We start from the raw sequence: 22,052 nt of genomic DNA, 5'->3' as shown, positions 1-22,052 counted from the left end.
GGGGGGAGGTGTGAAATGGACTCAGCCGCAAAGAGACATTCACAGTGCAAGAATGAAGGAGTTCTGGTCAGAGAAGAAAGCTACTAGAGATAAGAGCCACGTGGTCCCTAGCAGGCCCAAATGGAACTAAAATAATAATAATAATAATAATAATAATAATAATAATAATAATAATAATAATAATAATAATAATAATAACACCTACTAACCGAGCTCCATATTTACACTATTTACCCATGGGCTTAGAGAATTGCTTCGAAGTTATATTAGTCCATTACACTTACATCACCCGTAGATATCCTCATAACCATTTGAAGATATCTTTAACTTTTATTTACAGTCCCGTTTATGTGACAACCCCAACGAAGATCTTCCCTTATATTAAGACCTTGGTACTTGCAGTGATCCTCATGAGTAGAGCCCGGAATTTTATGCATTAATAGGTTAGAATGCAAACTTACTGAAGCGAGAATCAAGTATAGTCTACCTTCACAACGGTTATGCTATGGGGTTTGCATAAACATTAGGGTACGGCCTATCAGAACCCCTATAATTTATGTTACTCTTTTTACATTATGGAAGAGCGGGTGGCCAACATTTCCTACTAACCGAATTAGTTTGCAATCTAACCTATTACCGCATGAAAATCCGGGCTTTACTCATGAGATACTTTCACCGCATCAATACGGTAATTAAAACTGAGACGACTTTCCCTGCTGGTGGAATTCACAATCTGACCTTTTACCCCATTTACCATCATACCATCATCTGCTGTCCATCTAAAAACTTGGTCGAGGCTCTCTTACTGTCGCTCACAATCCAGTAATGTGTGATTACTATATACAGCATAACTTCATCCGCAGGGAGCCTTATCTCTCATTACAGTTCTTTACTAATGTAACTTATACGCATAGGGAAACATAAATGTCCAATAATACTGCCTTGAGGAATTATTGCAGCATCAGACAATGCTTCAACTACTCTAATTCTCTGAGTTCTATATTCTAGAAATGTAGCCGGGCCGATGACCTTCGATGTTAGGCCCCTTAAAACAACAAGCATCAAGAAATGTTTTTTTTGCTAGGGGCTTTACGTCGCACCGACACAGATAGGTCTTATGGCGACGATGGGATAGGAAAGGCCTAGGAGTTGGAAGGAAGCGGGCGTGGCCTTAATTAAGGTACATCCCCAGCATTTGCCTGGTGTGAAAATGGGAAACCACGGAAAACCATCTTCAGGGCTGCCGATAGTGGGATTCGAACCTACTATCTCCCGGATGCAAGCTCACAGCCGCGCGCCTCTACGCGCATGGCCAACTCGCCCGGTATCAAGAAATGTAGCCACTCATTCACTCACTCTTTTGTCTAATCCAAATGCTATCTTTTTTTGTCAGTAGTCTCCCATGATATATTTTATCAAAAGCCTTCAATAGGTAAATAACAATGCAGTCCATTTGACCTCCTGAATCTAAAATATCCGCTATACCTTGCTGGAAGCCTACACGTTTATCCACAGTGGAATAACATTTCCTAAAACCAAACCGTCTTGTATTAAGCCAGTTAATGATTTCGAATATAATTAGAAAGAAACTCCTTTTCACAGCTTACATGTAACGCATGTCAACCTGAATGGCTTTTTTATTGTCCACTTTATGTTTGTGATAAGAAACGCTAAGCTGGAATCATGGTTTAAACAACTCTAGCTCCCCAGAAAGTGAATCTTGCTTACTGTTGTGCTGTTCCTTCGAGCTTCTGTGTGCTCATCAATAAACTTAGTGGGGCCATATTAGAAATGATAATATACTTGATTATCTCTAATGGTACCTCGATATTCAAATTCACAGTGAGAAGACAAAATTTAAGACACATTCTGCTGTGTTTATTTCTTCTTCTTGTAACTCTGTAATTCTCAGTATAATTTAACGAGAGACAAGGAAATTAAAAATACTCCAGTGTAAACTTCGGAATTCATATTTTTCATTAACATACCAAATGAAACATCATGTTAAAAAATTTTTAAACCATGAAAGAAAGACACCTCGCGAATGGACATACGGAATTCTGGGCGACTGGGGTATCTGTAAATAGGCTACACTCGGGTGTTAACAGGTGCAAGACCAGTCTGTGTGGATTCTGTTTTGTGTAGCTGTGATGAGGTACATTCTACAGCTCATCTGCTAGAATGTCATCTCTGTCCTGCCACATGCTAATTTTGCTAATTTTTGGTGCACCATGATCTTTATTATTGTTATTATATTATTTGCTTTACGTTGCACCGACACAGATAGGTCTTATGGTGACGTTGGCACAGGAAAGACCCAGGAATGGGAAGAAAGCAGCCTTGGCCTTAATTAAAGTACAGCCCTGGTGTGAAAATGGGAAGCCAAGGAAAACCATTTTCAGCTCTACCTTCGGTACACAGTTTATTTTTCCTCTGTGTGTTACATTTTTGTTCATATTCAACTCTGTTTCTGATAAATAAATAAATAAATAAATAAATAAATAAATAAATAAATAAATAAATAAATAAATAAATAAATAAATCTTATTCTATATAAATAAAATCGTAACGACCGTGTGTATGTACACTCATGCTCAGAAATTAAGGATAATGCTGATACATGGTGAAACAACGCTGTGGTGGGCGGTTTGCGGTTTTAAATCACCTCGGGGTATGACCACGTGGTGCATTTGACACGCGGTCGTCGCACGGTGGCGCTGGCTGCAGTCCAAATACGCAGAGGTGTATTGGTGCATGTCAGAGTACGGTGCAGCGAGTAAGTGTGCAGATGTTTTCAGACGTGCTAATGGTGACTGTGTGGTGCAAATGGCTCAACAAACGCATATTGATGACGTTATGAGGGGTAGAATAATAGGGCGACTGGAGGCTGGTCAAACACAGCAGGTAGTAGCACGGGCCCTCCGTGTTCCACAAAGTGTGATCTCGATTCCAGCAGACAGGAAACGTGTCCATGCGCTACAGTACGGGACGTCCGCAGTGTACAACACCACAAGAAGACCGATATCTCACCGTCAGTGCCCACAGACGGTCACGGAGTACTGCAGGTAGCCTTGCTCGCGACCTTGCCACAGCCACTGGAACAGTTGTCTCCAGACACACAGTCTACAGACGACTGAACAGACATGGTTTATTCGCTCGGAGACCTGCAAGGTGCATTCCACTGACCCCTGTTCACAGGAGAGCCCGTAAAGCCTGGTGTCAAGAACACAGTACAGAGTCATTGGAACAGTGGTCCCAGGTTATGTTCACGGACGAGTCCAGGTATAGTCTGAACAGTGATTCTCACCGGGTTCTCATCTGGCGTGAAACGGGAACCAGATACCAACGCCGTATTGTCCTTGAAAGGGACCTGTATGGAGGTAGTGGTTTGATGGTGTGGGGTGGGATTATGATTGGTGCATGTCTTTGACAGAGGAACTGTAACAGATCAGGTGTATCGGGACGTCATTTTGTACCAGTATGTCCTCCTTTTCAGGGGTGCAGTGGATCCCACCTTCCTCCTGATGGGTGATAACGCACGGCCCCACCAAGCTGCCATGGTGGAGGAGTACCGTGAAACAGAAGATATCCGGCGAATGGAGTGACCTGCCTGTTCTCCAGACCTAAACCACATCTAGCACGTCTGGGATGCTCTCGGTCGACGTATCGCTGCAAGTCTTCAAACCCCTAGGACACTTCAGGAGCTGCGACAGACACTGGTGCAAGAATGGGAGGCTATACCCCAGCAGCTGCTCGACCACCTGATCCAGAGTATGCCAACCCGTTGTGCGGCCTGTGTACGTGTGCATGGTGATCATATCCCATACTGATGTCGGGGTACATGCGCAGGAAATAGTGGCGTTTTGTAGCACGTGTTTTGGGACGGTTTTCTCAACTTATTACCAATATCGTGGACTTACAGATATGTTTCGTTTGTGTTCACTATGTGCCTATGATATTAGCGCCAGTTTTGTGTAGTGCCACCTTGTGTGGCACCACAATATGCAATTATCATTAATTTATGAGCATGAGTGTATATTGACTACTCTGGCGAATCTTTCGTACAGCTATCCGTTTAAGGGGTAGTAATGACCAACCGCATGTTTTTAGCTTTATTTTCCTTAAAGTTCCTCCAAAATGAAGATTGCGGTACAATCTGCCAGACGAGCTAGAACATTGAAATTTGGTAAAATTATATGTTTTAGCACGTAACGGACGGAAAACTTCCAAGATCTTAAAATTTTTCATTTTATCCCCGAAGAATATCGAAATATGGGGGCAATTTTAATGACGGTGCAGACCTTCATTTCGAGGTATTTCGTGGCTAAACGGTAAGTTGTATCACAAAGCGGATGGCACAATCTCAGCTCAATTTGGAGGGATCTACAACTATGGTCCTATGACGTTTTGACGTATCTCTATCCTTTATATGTTAGATTTGATCTCTATTTCTCAATTGTAAGTAAATTTTGCACTTTTTACACGCATAATTCATACCTTGAATTACTTTTAGGAAAGATAGAATCATCAAATTCTACACGAACTTGGCCCACCTAGTTGCCATATGTGAGCTAAATGCTATGTTTGTAGCTGTCACATAATTATCCGAAAAGTAAGTTAATGTACTGTGAGACAAACTTCCTCATATTTCACCCTTTTCAACGTTTCTAATTCAATATGGCCCATGAATAGATGAGATACGAGAAAATGTCATAGGACAAGCCGTTTAGACCGGCGTCTTATGGAACAATGCGTTTGCCTATATGACGTACCGTTTAACAGCAGTTAATCAGGTCTGCAATATTTTGAACATCCATATACGTCTGTATGTCGATTTATATATATTCATTGATGTCGATTCGTAGTGATCGAGAATGAGTGTGTCTACTATCAGTACACCCCACACACTTTGACTGGCGGTAGGAATTGGGTCCTTCTCCAACTCCTGTCTAACTGGCATTAGTAAGGAGGACCTACAATTGTAATGAATAATTTCCTTTCGATTTGACTTGCAGAAGGCAATGGAGCATGTAATTTTGTTCAAAACTCCTCTATCCGATTATGTTTGGTTGAAGGCAAGGGTACCTGCCATTACAAGCAAATGTACCCATCCAAAATGTGACTGGCATTAGGCATAGTGGCCTGCTATTTTGATGGAAACTCATCAGCTCGGTATGGATGGCAGTAAGTTGGCTGGCAGTATAAGAAGGGCAAAAGACAAAGACAAAGTCACCTACGTACAGGCCATGAAGGCCCTTGGAGGAGTGGAAGATAAATGCTTCCACCATTGTTAACCGCGGCACGTGATGGGGTAGAGTGGTTAGCTCTACGCCCGGCCGCCTTTGCCCCCAGGAATTAACCTGGTACTCATTTTTGGTGTAGGCTGAGTGAACCTCAGGGCCATATGCACCACTGGAAGCGGAAATCTCGTTTCTTAAATTTTACGAGTTCCTGACGGGGATTCGAACCCACGTCCTTCCGGGCGAAGTATGAGTAGGGACCTGTCGTTATAATGATAACAGTACAACTCAGTTTTGACTGTCAGTAGGAAAGTTGCTTGCCATTTTAATAAGAACTGCTCAACTGTAATTTGTCTGGAAGTAGGAAATGGGACCTGCCATTGTAACGAAAATTTCCCAAATCGATTGTGACTGCGCATTAGGCAATGGGGCCTGCCATTATAATGTAAACTTCCCAACCCGATTGTGAAAGGCAGTAAGCAAGTGAGCCTGCCGCTATCATCACATCTCCGCAACTCACACTTTACATTGGAAACAACGTATGGGGACCTCCTCATGCTGTTTCTCTGATAACGCTAAGAGAAATGCAATTAAAAAAAAAAACTTATTCACTGCACGAACAGTAATTTACTTGATATCCATATACAATGTAGAATACTGTAGCGAAGCACGGGTACACTTGCTGGTAAATAAATAAATAAATAAATAAATAAATAAATAAATAAATAAATAAATAAATAAATAAATAAATAAATAAATAAATTGTTATTTCGGCTGGGGTGCAAAATATTCACACTATATTTATAGCGCTAATAATTTAGTTCTATGTTGGATACGAAGAGATATTCAGTGTGCAGAAACTTGTGATTTTGAATGTTAAACGAGAGGATGTTAAAATAATGGATCTCAAACAATGGGAAAACACATTACTTTCTACTTAGAAGAAGAAATGTCAGGACAGATCCTTCAGAAACTTACTAGGTACCTCAGGAGGAAGTGAAGGAAATAACGCTGCTACCACAGTAGCTCTGGGGGAAGGAACTTTCCAAACAACGTAGAACGCTTTGTCTCTGGGAGAGAGATAAAGTCAATTAAATTGCTCTGTGAAGTCATTCGGTGTCTTAGAAATATGGATTCTAACGGAAACTGATAAAGCTAAGATATGGAATATTCAATGTCAAGTCAGACCGACACAGCCAGGTCTTATGGTGGTGATGGGATAGGAAAGGCCGAGGAGTGGGAAGGAAGCGACTGAGGCACAGCCCGAGCGTTTGCCTGGTGTGAAAATGAAAAACCACGGAAAATCATCTTCAGGGCTGCCGACAGTGGAATTCGAACCATTATCTCCCGAATGCAAGCTGATAGGTACATGACTCAAACCGTGCGGCCATCTGCTCGGTCGTGGTACTGAAATGTATCCATAGGTCCTTGGATGAATGGTCAGCGTTGAGGTCTTCGGTTCATAGGGTCCCGGGTTCGATTCCCGACTAGGCCGGGAATATTAACTGCTTATGGTTAATTTCCTCTTATTCGGGGACTGGCAGTTTGTGTTCATTCTAATACTTATCTCTTCATCTACATGCAACACATCACAATGCCATCCGCCACGGAAACACGCGATAGTGCCCTCCTCATAGAGCTGGCGTAAGGAAGGACATCCACCTCTAAAACTAGGCCAGATCAGCGTCAAGGGCCGACTTCAGTAAAATGGGGAGAAAATCAAGAATTCATTTTGTGGTGCTCTCGACGATCTCAATCTCCTTCTTCTTCCTAACATTTTTCTACAATTACAGGGTCCGTTTTTCGGATCACAGAACGCCATTTAGAACTATCAAATACATGAGCTAAAGCATTTTATGTATATCAGACCTAATAAAATTTAACCATAGTTGTTTAGGTCTTCCTAGTGGACGGCAACAATCGATTTCAAATCTAATGTTCTACTGGTGACAGTGGGGCCAGTCGTTGGAAGCTCTCTGCTGATATGTCGTAAGAGGTGACTAAAAGGGGGTCCAGAGTCGGAATAGGCAAAAACGAGGTATACCTTCCACTTATTTTTGTCAGGATCCTCACTTTCATCTACCCTCTCCGACCTACCTTGGTCAACTCTTGTTGTTTTCCGATCCCGATGGTATTGAGTTAGTTTGGAGGAGATAGGAAATCTTTCATTTTCACGCCCTTCGTAGCCCTTTATTTTTCTCTGTGTCAGACCTCTTTGATTTTTTCGCTCTCACCAGTGTTAATTGAGGATGGTTGCCTAGCTGTACTTCCTCTTAAAACAGTAATTACCACCCACCACCGCCATCTCTGATGATTCGAAGCCTACAGAGTATTTCATTTTCCCGACCTTTTTGACCCTTGTCTTTCTTTGGCCGATACCTTCAGTTTTCGAAGTGTCGGATCCATACATTTTTCCTCTGATTAGAGTTAATAGAGGATTGATGTCCAGTTGTACTTCCTCTTAAAACAATAATCACTACCTACCTACCATCACTACCACCACCTGTGCTGACAAAGTTCTTGTCAACCCTAGTACGCATGAGAATTCTTCTGCGCAGCCCGTCTGATGTGGCATGCCATTGGAAACGTCTCTCTCATATCTTTTTATGAATTGGTTGTGTTTTACGTCCTCGAGGTGGGGTGGATTCCTGGTTAGGCACCTTGTTAGATGAAACTTGAAACTTCCTTCTCATTTTTCCGATCAAGGGTGAAAGAAAGAGGGAGAGGAAATAAAAGGCACATTAAAATGACTTGTATTGGTACAGGTGAAATAAATAGCCTCTACAGAGCCGTGGTGCGGGCTATTCGAGTTGACACCTTACAGGTGACCTGCACGTCTGTGAAGGTGGGCACTACCTATGATGATTTCTAATGCTGAAGATGGCACATACACACAGCCCCCGAGCCATACGAATTAACTAATGAAAGTTAAATTCCCTGACACGACCGCGAATCGAACGCGGGACCTCCAGGACCAGATGTCAGCACGTTAACCAGGGTACATGAACGAAGCGTATTCATTATAATTTTTGTCCGAAATGGAGGTAATAATTGTTTTTACACAAATCAAGAGTAAAATTAGCGGTAAATTAATAAACACCATTATCACTACATAAATATATACATACATACTCTGCTACATTACGACTATCCTCTCCCTCTTCCTCTTCTCTGGCATGATCAGATAATCAATCAATCAATCACTAGTGATCTGCGTTTATGGCAGTCGCCCAGGTGGCAGATTCCCTAACGGTTGTTTCCCAGGCCTTTTTATGGCTAGGGGCTTTACGTCACACCGACACAGATAGGTCTTATGGCAACGATGGGATAGGAAAGGTATAGGAGTTGGAAGGAAGCGGCCGTGGCCTTAAATAAGGTACAGCCCCAGCATTTGCCTGGTGTGAAAATGGGAAACCACGGAAAACCATCTTCAGGGCTGCTGACAGTAGGATTCGAACCTACTATCTCCCGGATGCAAGCTCACAGCCGCGTGCCTCTACGCGCACGGCCAACTCGCCCGGTAAGGCTTTTCTTAAATGATTTCAAAAAAATTGGAAATTTATTGAACATCTCCCTTGGTAAGTTATTCCAATCCCTCACTTCCCTTCCTATAAAAGAATATTTTCCCCCAATTTGTTCTCTTGAATTCCAACTATATCTTCATATTGTGATCTTCAATACTTTTAAAGACACCATTCAGACGTATTCGTCTACTAATGTCATTGTAACAATGACATTTACAGTAAGATGCAAAAGTTGAAAACTAGAAAACCAGCTGGAATTTATAAGGTTTCGGGGTATATACTAAAGACAAGGGGTTGGGATATAGTAACATATCTGAAGTACTTACTTGAATATTGTTTGCATGAAAGAGCTATACAAAATGAATGGAGAGTTACTATAGTAGCCCCTGTGCATAAAGGAAAGGGTGATAGACATAAAGCTGAAAATTACAGGCCAGTCAGTTTGACACGCGTTCCATGTAAGCTTTATGAAAGCATTCTTTCTGATTATATTAGACATGTTAGAGAAATTAATAACTGGTTCGATAGAAGGCAGTTTGAGTTTGGGAAAAGTTATTCCACTGAAGCTCAACGTGTAGGATTCCAGCAAGATATAGCAGACATCCTGGATTCAGGAGGTCAAATGGACTGTATCGCGATTGACTAATCTAAGGCATTTGATAGGGTAGATCATGGGAGACTACTGGAAAAATGAGTACAATTGGACTTGACAAAAGAGTGACTGAATGGGTGGCTATGTTTCTAGAAAACACAACTCAGAGAATTAGAGTAAACGAAGCTGTATCTGTCCCTGTAATAATTAAGAGGGGAATTTTTCAAGGCAGTATTATTGGTCCTTTTGTTTTCTTATATATATCAATGATATGTGTAAACAAGTGGAATCAGAGATAAGGCTTTTTGCAGATGATGTTATTCTGTACAGAGTAATAAATAAGTTACAAGATTGTGGGCAACTTCAAAATGACCTCGATAATGTTGTGAGATGGACAGTAGGCTATGGTATGAGGATAAATGGGGTTAAAAGTCAGGTTGTGAGTTTCACAAATAGGAAAAGTCCTCTCAGTTTTAATTACTGCGTTGATGTGGTGAATGTTCCCTTTGGGGATCATTGTATGTACCTAGGTCTTAACACAAGGAAAGATCTTCATTGGGAATATCACAAAGTTGGAATGCAAGAGGATAAATTGCGGCAAATATTTGTTTATAGGAAGGAGAGTTAGGGATTGGAATTACTTACCAAGGGAGATGTTCAATAAATTTTCAATTTATTTGCAATCATTTAAGCAAAGGCTAGTAAAACAACAGATAGAGAATCTGCCACCTGAGCGACAGCCCTAAATATAGATTAGTAGTGATTGATTGATTGATTGATTCCACGCCATCTCTTCGCTGACAGCGCGGAACATACCAATTAGTCGAGCAGCTCGTCTTCTTTCTCTCAAGTGTTCCCAGCCCAAACTTTACAACACTTTTGTAACGCTACTTCTTTTTTTTTTTGTCGAAAATCACCCAGAAATAATCGAGCTGCTTTTCTTTGTTTTGTTCTTTCCAGTTCTTGAATCAAGTAATCCTGATGAGGGTCCCATAATCTGGAACCATACTCTAGTTGAGGTCTTACCAAAGATTTACATGCCCTCTCCTTTACACCCTTACTACAATCCCTAAACACTCTTATAATCATGCCCAGAGATCTGTACCCTTTATTTACAATCCCATTTAGGTGATTACCCCAATGAAGATCTTTCCTTATATTAACGCCTAGGTACTTACAATGATCCCCAAAGGGAACTTTCACCCCATCAACGCAGTAATTAAAACTGAGAGGACTTTTCCTATTTGTGAAACTCACAACCTGACTTTTAACCCCGTTTATCATCATACCATTGCGTACTGTCCATCTCACAACATTATCGAGGTCATTGTCCGGCTCCAAGGCTAAATGGTTAGCGTGGTGGCCTTTGGTCACAGGGGTCTCGGATTCGATTCACGGCAGGCTAGGGAATTTTAACCTTAGGTGGTTAACTTCGCTGACACGGGGGCTGGGTGTATGTGTCGTCTTCATCATAATTTCATCCTCATCAGACGCGCAGGTCGCCTACGGGAGTCAACTCAAAATACCTGCATCTGGTAAGCTGAACTTGTCCTCGGACACTCCCGGCACTAAAAGCCATTCGCCATTTCATCGAGGTCATATTACAGTTCCTCACAATCTTGTGACTTATTTGTTACTCTATGAATTCTACTACGTCGCAGTGCTTCAGTATGTCTCTCGTTCATGTTATACTTTTGTGTGTGGAGTCTTTGCTCACTTAACTTCTTTGAACTTCTTTGCTTTGCTTCGCTTGATGCTACTTGGTGGGATGAGTTGTTGACTTGTGGCTATGACTCATTAATTGTTATAATTATTGATCCGGGGATCATGCTATATTTCTTTGAATAAAAATCCTTTTTTATGTTATTTACGATATGCTTTTCACGTCCATCCCGTTTGAACTGCCCGCGCTAGTCAGGATAGACAAAGATATTGAGAATTCACGGACATAGCACTCCCATTCGTCGGTGCTAACTCATTAATTACTATAATTTTTGGTCCAGGTATCATGCTGTTTTTCTTTCAACAAAAATAATTGTTGTGTTACTTACGATAATATACTTTTCACCTCCGTTTTCCCGTTTGAACTGCCCGCGCTAGTTATGATGACAAAGATACTGAGAATTCATAGACATAGCTTTTCTCTTCGTCGGTGCTAGCCATGGACCTTAGGAAGGAAACAAAAGACGCTACGATGAAGCGAAATGCCAGACAGGAAAATCGTGTCTATAGCTAAATAACAGCCGTAGTTACTATTTATATTTCTCTGGTAATCATCATCGTATCGTCGTTGACGGGACATAACCTCCTAAGTAATAATAACTTTGGAGATATACTGACCCGCAGTACATACATTATGAAGATTGAGGATGCCTTGACAATATTCACACAATATTGCACCTTAGATGGCAGAATCTTACCGGCCAAAGTTATAAGCTAAAGTATTTCACATAGGAGGTTTGGCCTCGGCAGCGACGATATGCAGTTCCCAGCTGTTGGCCAGGTCTGTTACCGAGCTCGATAGCCGCAGTCGCTTAAGTGCGGCCAGTATCCAGTAATCGGGAGATAGTGCGTTCGAGCCCCACTGTCGGCAGCTCTGAAGATGGTTTTCCGTGGTTTCCCAATTTCACTACAGGCAAATGCCGGGGCTGTACCTTAATTAAGGCCACGGCTGCTTTCTTCCACTTCCTAGGCCTTTCCTATCCCATCGTCGCCAAAGACCTATCTGTACCGGTGCGACGTAAAACAAATAGCAACAAAATAGCCAGGTCTGCCTGGAACATAAGCCTCTCCATTTCCTCTCATCTTCCCACCACATCTCCCTCGTTACTCTTGTCAAGTCCTCTCCTCTTCTCTGCACACACTCTTCCACTCCTTTTATCCACCTTTCTCTTAGTCTTCCTCTGGATCGTTTTCCTGTTATTTTCATTTCATGCATCCACCCGGGTTTACTTTCTGCTGTCATTCTCTTCATGTCTCCATACCACTTCTAAGTCTAGATGCCTCTATCCTGTTGTGTATTGGCCCTTCTTTTACCCTCCAGGGGTTGGTTTTTTCCTCGGACTCGACGACTGACCTCTACCGCCTCAACGGTGGTGTCCAGGAGCATGAGACTTTGGGTCGGGGGGAGGAGGACCAGTGCCTCGCCCAGGTGGCCTCACCTGCTATGATGAACAGGGGCCTTGTTGGGGGGATGGGAAGATTTGAAGGGATAGACATGGAAGGAAGCGGCCATGGCCTTACGTTAGGTACCATCCCAGCATTTGCCCGGAGAAGAAGTGGGAAACCATGGAAAACCACCTCAAGGATGGCTGAAGTGGAAAACGAACCCCTTTCCTCTACTCAGTTGACCTCCCGAGGCTGAGTGGACCCCGTTCCAGCCCTCGTACCACTTTTGAAATTTCGTGGCAGAGCCGGGAATCAAATCCGGGCCTCCGGGGGTGGCAGCTAATCACACTAACTACAAAACCACAGAGGTGGACGTCCCTGTTTATTACAATTCTAAATTCATCATCAACATCATCATTACCACATCATCATCATAATATGCAGTTTGCAGCTGTTGGCCAGGTCTGCCTGGAACATAAATCTCTCCATCTCCTCTCGTTTCCCCACCACTTCTCCCTCGTCACTCCTGCCCAGTCCTCTCCTCTTCTTTGTACACACTCTTCCACTCCTTTTACCCACCTTCCTTTTGGTCCTTTTCCTGTTATCTTCATTTCATGCATCCTCCTGGGTATACTTTCCGCTGTCATTCTCTTCATGTGTCCATACCATTAAGTCTAGATGCCTCTATCCTGTTCTGTAGTGGCTCTTCTTTTATTTTATTTCTAACCCTCTCATTTCTCATCTTATTCATTATCACTTCTATCCTGCTTCTCAAAAATTTCATTTCCCTTGCCTATATCCTAGTCACGGCTCTCTACCTCATTACGCAATTTCTACTGCATACGTCGGAATAGGTACATAGTACGTCCACTATTTTGCTTCTCTGACGGACATCCTTCCTCCACACAAGGCTTCTGACACTTTTCAGGAATTTTCCTGCTTGTCTTCCGAGCTTGATTATTTCCTGACCATTTCTTCCACTTTCCTCTTTTTTTTTGCTAGTTGCTTTACGTCGCACCGACACAGATAGGTCTTATGGTGACTATGGGACAGAGAAGGGCTAGGAGTGGGAAGGAAGCGGCCGTGGCCTTAATTAAGGTACAGCCCCAGCATTTTCCTGGTGTGAAAATGGGAAACCACGGAAAACCATTTTCAGGGCTGCCGACAGTGGGGTTCGAACCTACTATCTCCCGAATACTGGACACTGGCCGCACTTAAGCGACTGCAGCTATCGAGCTCGGTCCACTTTCCTCTATGGTACTTTCCAGTTGAAACTCTCTACCTTCCCAGGCTGTTCCCCTTCAAGCATTATTCCTCTCGTAGGTTCTCTCCTTCTTTCTTGTTGTGATCACTACCTTGCTCTTTTTGGCATTAAATTTCATTTCATATAGTTTCACCCCCTCTTCCCATGCATCTAAATGTTCCTGGACATCCTCTTCCTTTTCTACCCAGACTAACAAGACATCTGCAAACATCATCACTTTTATTTGTCCTTTCTCAATTTTCCTTGCCACTTTTGTCATTAGCTCGTCCATTACTACAATAAAGAGCAATGGTGACAGAGCACTTCCTTGGCTTAATCCGCTTTTTTGCTCAAACCAGCCTGTTCTGTCTCCTTCTACTTTCACACAACTGACATTCCCATGGTACATCTCCCTCACTCTATTGTCTGCTTCTCGACACCTTTAATCTGTAAGGATTCCCAACACACGATCATATGCTTTCTCAAAGTCCAAGAAGGCCATGAGTAGATCCGCTCATAATGATGCTCTTGGAGCTGCCTTACTGCGTAATAAGGTCTACTGTGGACCTTCCTGATCTGAAGCCATGCCTTTCTTCTCTTCCACTCTCTTTCTGATTCTATTCTCCAGAATCTTCTCAAACACCTTTGCACAGTGACATATCAATATGACTCCCTTATTGTTCTTAAACTATTTCCTATTCTTCTTGAAGTTGGGAATGATTATCGCCTTCTTCCAGTCTTCTACCATACTACTTTCAACACACGATAAAGCCACTGTTTCCCTACCTCTCCTGCTGCCTTCACCATCTCAATACTTACCTCATCTAAACCTGGAGCTTTCCCTCTTTTCGTCTTGTCCAATGCTACCTTCATTTCTCCCCATGTTAAGTCTTTTTCTTTCTCCGTGTTTCTTCCTTTTTCCCTGCTTCTACGTTCCTCCTCAATGCATCCTTCTGGGTTCAGTAATTCAAAATACTCCTTCCATATTCTTTCGGGTTTCTCTTTCTCCTGCACTTCATTTCCATTTTTATCTATCATCGTAACACTGTCCCTCATGCCTTTGCTCTTACTCTTGACCATTCAATACAGTCATTTTTATTTCCTTTGGTATCTTTGTCCATCATGTTTGTCCACTTTTCCATCTAGTAATAATGGTATTTATTAATTTACCGCTAATTTTATTGTTGACTAGCAAATGTACTCGTGCTTCCCTACGTTTTAATACATTGTATACGGATTTCTCCGCAAATTACTGTAAATGCAGTGTGTAAGACTATATTAAATTGCACCTACAAACGGACTTCACCATCAGACGACACATTCAGTGTTCTACATGGTTAGTCCTGTGACATTTTCTCGTATCTCCTATATTTATGGGTTAGATTCAGTTATTTATTGAATGGGGTGAAATTTGGTACAGTTTTCACATACTACTTTATTTTTTGATACTCATGTGACCCTGGAATCACAAAATTTTGCGAACATATGGCCACTGGTCATGTCAATATGCCTGCCCAATGTCATGATTGCATCTTTCCTATAAGTGTGCCAAACAATATACATGTGTAAAAAGTACAACATTAACTTAAACTCGAGAAATGCAGTACGTCAAAATGTCATAGGCCCAAAGTTATAGATCTCTCCAAATTGAAATGCGATCTTTTGTGATACGACTTACGGTTTAGCCACCAATTATTCCGAAAGGAATGTCTGCACCGTCGATAAAATTGCATCCATATTTCGATATTTTCCAGGGCCAAAAGTTATACATTTGCATGGCCTGGAAGATGTATTTCCTCCAAGAAAAGATTGTCCAGGTTTCGGGGTTAGCACTCACATACATACGGAGTAATTAAGGAAGAAAGCAATACAGCTGAGAAAATTGAAATTAACAGAAAATAAGATTATAACTGAGGACAGCGGGATGGGTATAAATATGTAAATTTTAAGTGAATGTTTTGGAAAATCAAATGCTGCTCAATAAATTATGCTGGTATGAGTTATGGATATAAGAAAGCGGTAACAGAGGAGAAATTTAAGCGCAGGGATTCTTAGGTAAACAGATAAGAAGATGCGTAATGGTGTTATTACTTGAGCTATTCGAGGACGGTTATAACCTCCAACGATATTGCGCCAATATCCCGCAGAATGGCTGATTGACGCCTCTCTTGCCTTATACCCAAGGAACAACCATGAATTTAAAGGCATGATGAGAAAAATGGCAATACGTTACTTCCCTGCTGGCAAGCAGTCAGAGACGTTGCCATGGTAACCTGTAGGTTCGTTGTCGGTCTGTTGGTCACTCAATGCAGAGCATGATACCCGCATAAAATAGTAAATTTCTCCGTCATTTGAAGAGTAAGGTAATTATGAACATAACTAAAGTTATTCATAATGAGGATGCGTTTCACATACGGTCCACGGAGTTTACAGAAAATCAATAGTATAAGAGAAAATGGAGGAAAACTGTTCTGGTTTTCCTATAAACCCCATCTATTCAAAGATTTCAATATGATATGCATATTGAAACCTTCCTCGGGATGAGTATAATCTAAATATGAAGTTTGGTTGAGATCTATCCAGCCGTTCCGCCGTGTTGGTGGAACAAACAGACAAACAGATACGAAAAATAAAAACCACCGATTCGGTCTTGAGTTGACCTAAAACGGATAAATATCTGAAAAAAATTGGCAAAACAAACGAAATAACAGACAGCGGACCCTATACAACTTTATTTATATAGATTTGCATGAAGCAGTTACTATCCTCGATTTAGGATAAAATTACAATGAAATTTCATGGATACGATTCATTCACGTAAGACGTTCACCATCTAGCCATTGAGCTGGACGGAACAGGTGGATTGCACTCTCCTTTCATGACATAACACACATAAATATCTGCCTTCCAGAATCTTTTCGCGAGCTCTCTAAACACATTCTCTTAAGGCAGCACAACACAGCTGGGGCATTTGCTACTTTTAATCAAAACATGTGGCTGTTTACAGGAGGCTAATCCGAGTTCAGTGTTTCTTTATCCTGTGCGTGGGCATCAAAGGAGAGGCACTGTCTAAGAATTTTAATCAAGAGTGAGGAGAAGGAAGAAAAGTGAACAAAACAATTGAGAAACAGCGAAGAGAAGTGCTGCAGGCTTTTAACGGGAGAACACGTGAGACTTTGTAATGGAAACGCCTTTAGTGCGGTAAAACACAAGTTTCCTTAGACACTGGGAATGTATATTATCACTCCTTGAAGCTTTACTCACATCGCCTGGCATTCTACTCAAGTTTATAGCACTGTGTTTACTGTGCTGATGAAGCGAAAGTACCTTACGTGATAGCACTCTAAGTAACTAGGCGTTAACATGAGGAAAGATCTTTATTGGGCTAATCACATTGACACTTTTTTACAATTGGCTTTACATCGCACCAAAACAGATAGGTTTTATGAGTGAAAATCGGAAACCACGGTAAACAATATTCAGGCTGCCGACAAATGTATTTGAACCCAGTAACTCCTGAATCAGTTTTGCCAGGTCTCCCTATATTTCAGAATATCTCCCGATTTTTCAACCCAACAGAAAGCCCCCCCCCCAAAAAAAAAATCAACAACAAAAATCTTCTGAAATTTCTTCTAATTTAAAGAAAATGAATAATGGTATATAATATATTTGTGCTGAAAAACTCTTTCCTCGCCTCACTGTGTGACGTTTTATAAATAGCATGTACTGAGGAGGATGATATTGAAATCCTGTGTGTTGAACTGAACAATTGTGTAGTCACCTCAGTATACAAACCACCTAATGCAAAATTCATCTTTAAGGAACCAACTAATATCCACAATCAGAAAATTATGGTCATCTTAGGAGATTTCAATAGTCATAGTAATGTTTGGGAATATGACTATGAAAATGGTGAAGCTGTAATGCAGTGGGCTGAGTCCAACAACTCACGCTTAATTCATGACAGTAAATTACAACCGTGTTTTAACAGTGGACGCTGGAAACGAGGATACAATCCTGATCTGATATTCACCAGTGAAGAAGCAGCTTCACAATGCCACAAGAGTATTGGTTCCCCAAATCCAAATACCCAATACAGACCTATTGTATGTCAGATTAGTGCAGCGTAAGACCAAAAATAGTTCCATTCAGAAGACGATACAATTTCAAGAAAGCAAACTGGGATATGTTTTCTGAGACACTAGACAGCCTTGTGTTGAAAATACATCCGTGTCCTGCGGCATATGATGATTTTATAGCAGCCGTTCAGGAGTCACCTCGTAAATCTATCCCACGAGGATGCCGTACCAACTATATTCCAGGACTCAGTAAAGACAACATCTATTTGTTAGAAGAGTACATTAAACTCTTCGAAGAAAACCCTTTCAGCGAACAAACATCAGATGCTGCTATAAAACTTACTCAGTCTGTGGCGGAAGGTAAGAAAACTCGGTGGATAGAAACGATAGAACGGCTAGACATGAGCAAAAACAGCCATATGGTATGGAGATTACTACGTCGACTAAGTAATGATCCAACGCAAAAGAAAACCCATGCAAACATTTCTCCTAATCAAATAGCTCAACAGCTTTTGAAAAATGGTAAAACAGACAAACGAGGTAAAGGATCCAAGATTCAAAGACAAGAACACCTGGAAACTAATGAGCTCTCAAAGCCATTTTCACAAAATGAGTTGCAAAAGGCCATACAACAATGTAAGAACAACAAGGCAGTTGGATTAGATGATATAAGAATGGAGCAAATAAAGACATTTGGACCAACAACACTGAAATGGCTTGTGGAACTCTTTAATAACTGCTTAAGGCAGAACAAGATTCCGAAAATATGGAGGAAAACTAAGATAATTGCTATCTTGAAACCTGGGAAAGAACCTTATGACCCCAAGAGTTACCGGCCCATCTCATTATTATGCCATCTTTATAAGATATTTGAAAGGCTGCTATTGAACCGCCTATCACCACAGATTGACAATTTACTTATACCTGAACAGGCTGGCTTCAGACCCCAGAGAAATTGTATAGCACAAATAACTCACTTAACACAACACATAGAGGATGGGTTTGAGAAGGGTCAGATCATTGGAGTGGCATTTATTGATCTCTCATCAGCTTATGATACAGCCCAACACCGCATAATGCTTCACAAGATCTACAGCTTGACCCTGGACTTTGGTTTCACGAGAATAATTGCCACATTATTGTATAACCGAAGATTCTACGTTGAATTCCAAGGAAGTCAGAGCCGTTGGAGGACCCAAAGGAATGACTTACCCCAAGGGAGTGTATTGTCACCAATACTGTTCAACATTTATACAAATGATCAGCCCAGACCTTATGCAACCAAAAGTTTTATATATGCCGACGACCTTGCTTTGACGGTACAGACAAGTAATTTTGAAGTAGCAGAACAGATGCTTGCAGGAGCTCTAGAAACCTTTTCTGACTACTACAACAAGAACCACCTGAATCCAAACCCACAAAAGACTCAGGTCAGTGCTTTCCATCTTCGAAACAGACAGGCAGGAAGAAAACTGAAAGTGACTTGGGAAGGCACCGAATTGGAGCACTGTTTTACACCCAAATACCTTGGAATTACCTTAGACAGGTCCTTCACCTACCGACGGCATTGCCTAAACACCAAACACAAGGTGTCAGCCCGTAACAACATAATTCGGAAACTTGTTGGTAGTAATTGGGGTGCTGAACCTCAGGTGGTCCGTACTTCTGCCATAGCACTTTGCTTCTCCGCCGGTGAATATGCCTGCCCAGTGTGGTATAAATCCGCCCATGCAAAGCAAGTAGATGTTGCCCTTAATGAAACTGCGAGACCAGTTACTGGATGTTTGAAGCCAACTCCAGTTGACAAACTGTATTGTATGGCAGGAATTGCTCCTCCTGATATACGCCGGGAAGTTGCCGCAAATGCCGAAAAAAAAAAGTTGAAGAAAATGAGCTACATCCACTACACAGACATACTCCACCAAAGCCTAGATTGAAATCTAGAAGGAGCTTCCTACAGTCAACATCTCCACTAAATACATCTCCGATGAAAGCCAGAGAAAAATTGTGGGCAGCCAGAACAAGTCATCTTCAAGCACGGACAAAACCAGCTGAATGCTTACCAACCGGACACAACTTGGACTGGATCACATGGAGATCACTGAACAGGTTAAGAACAGGTGTTGGGAAGTCTAAGGACAACTTAGTGAAATGGGGATATCTGGATGTGTCACCACTATGTGAATGTGGAGAGGTGCAGACTACCAAGCATCTGTGCCAGTGGTCGTGTTGTCCTGATTCTTGCAGTGAAGAGGATTTGCTCAAGGCACTAGGAAATGCAGTCGCAGTTGCTCGCTTCTGGGCAAAGACTATTTAATACCATTTTGGCATATATGTGTAAAATTCCTTGTTATATTGTTACTAAATTGTAATGTAAAAACCAAATCAAGAAAGTTCTATTGTATGCTTCTGACTCGAGTAAATAAATAAATAAATAAATAAATAAATAAATAAATAAATAAATAAATAAATAAATAAATAAATAAATAAATAAATAAATAAATAACATCACTCGTTAGGTACTTTCCCCAACTTATTTTACGTAATCGCTCCCCTCTTATTGAACTCACAACTCACCCTTTAGTGCATCATTCGAAGGGAAATTCCCGACCCGTCCAGTCAGTAGATCAGACCGTTTCTAGCTGCATGTTAAAAATTATATTCAGGATCTTGACACTGAGTGGCGGATATTAAGAAATGCGGAGGTGAAGGTTGCAGTACAGTTCCAATAGAATTTTGGAATGCAGTAGGTAAAGTAAGCTATCAATCCTGATGTTGTCACTCGTGTTTGCCTCATTCATCTGCCAGTGTTGAAAAGAATTTTTTCTACTATCAATCGAATGAAAACAAAAACTCGAAATAGACTGAGCACTCAAACGATCTCCGCATTCAAAAAGGAATACAAAATCTGCATCCTGTTACGACTTCGAAATTGGCACACAATTTCTCGCCTGATGAATAAAGACATCTACAGGAAGAGTGTGGAGAAAGAAGTAGAAGAAGAATATATTGGCCAGAGGGTAAGAGTGAGGGAAATTGTATATTTTTCTCATAATAACTTCACATGATTATTTCATTTTTAATTGCTATAATAAAACATTTCAATGCTCGAGAAATTACCGACATTTTCATTAAAACTCCCGATATTTTATTTATAGACCTGGCAACACTGTGGGCGCCTCCCTAACAGCACGTCCAACTCGCTTTGTATTCACATTAACGAGGTTGTGGGTAAAGTTTACATAACTCTTCATATGGTTGTGAGAGTAGTTAGGGGTTGTAGTACGGATGTAGTTCGTCTTTGTGGTGCAATGATTAGTCAGCCACCCCCAGAGGCCCGGTTTCGATTCCCGGCTCTGCACAATATTTGAAATGTACGAGGACTGGAACCGTGTCGCCTTGGCGTTGGGGGGTCAACTGGGTAGAGGGGATTCGATTCCTACGTCAGCCATACTCGAAGTGTTTTTCCGTGGATTCCCACTTCTTCTTCTTAATCCGTTTACCCTCCAGGGTTCGTTTTTCCCTCGGACTCAGCGAGGAATCCCACCTCTACCGCCTCAAGCGAGAGACTTTGAGTCGGGGGATAAAAGTGGAAAGGAGGGCCAGTACCTCGCCCAGGCGGCTTTACCTGCTATGCTGAACAGGAGCCTTGTGGGGGGTTGGGAAGATTGGAAGGGATAAACAAGGAAGAGAGAAGGCAGCGGCCGTGGCCTTAAGTTAAGTATCACCCCCGGCATGTGACGGGAGAAATGGGAAAACGCGGAAAACAACTTTGAGGATGGCTGTGGTGGGAATCAAACCCCCCTCTAGTGAGTTGACCTCCCGAGGCTGAGTGGGCCCCGTTCCAGTCTTTTTACTTTTCAAATTTCGTGGCAGATCCGGGAATCCAACCCGAGTCTCCGGGGATGGCAGCTAATCACACTAACCACTACACAATAGAGGTGGACTAAGAAAGAAAGAAAGAAAGAAAGAAAGAATTAAAGAAAGAAGAAAGTATCTCGAATCATCTCGGTAGCTAAATTTTATTTCGAGTTATCTAAATTTCAAGATATAGAGAATACTGTTTTTGAGCATGTATAGCACATAATTGAATAATATGTTTCTACGGATGTATACAGAATACATTATTTTTAATAGTATCTAAAAATATCGAAACAAACTCTATTTTACGACATTACTTTAATTATAACCCTTATTATAGTAATCTTTCAGAATACAGGATGCAGTACATACAGCAGTCAAAAAAGAAACATTCTTCCGTTAACA

This window comes from Anabrus simplex, chromosome 5 (genome assembly GCF_040414725.1).
Source record: "Anabrus simplex isolate iqAnaSimp1 chromosome 5, ASM4041472v1, whole genome shotgun sequence".
NCBI lineage: Eukaryota > Metazoa > Arthropoda > Insecta > Orthoptera > Tettigoniidae > Anabrus > Anabrus simplex.
Note: the sequence above shows the minus strand (reverse complement) of the source record.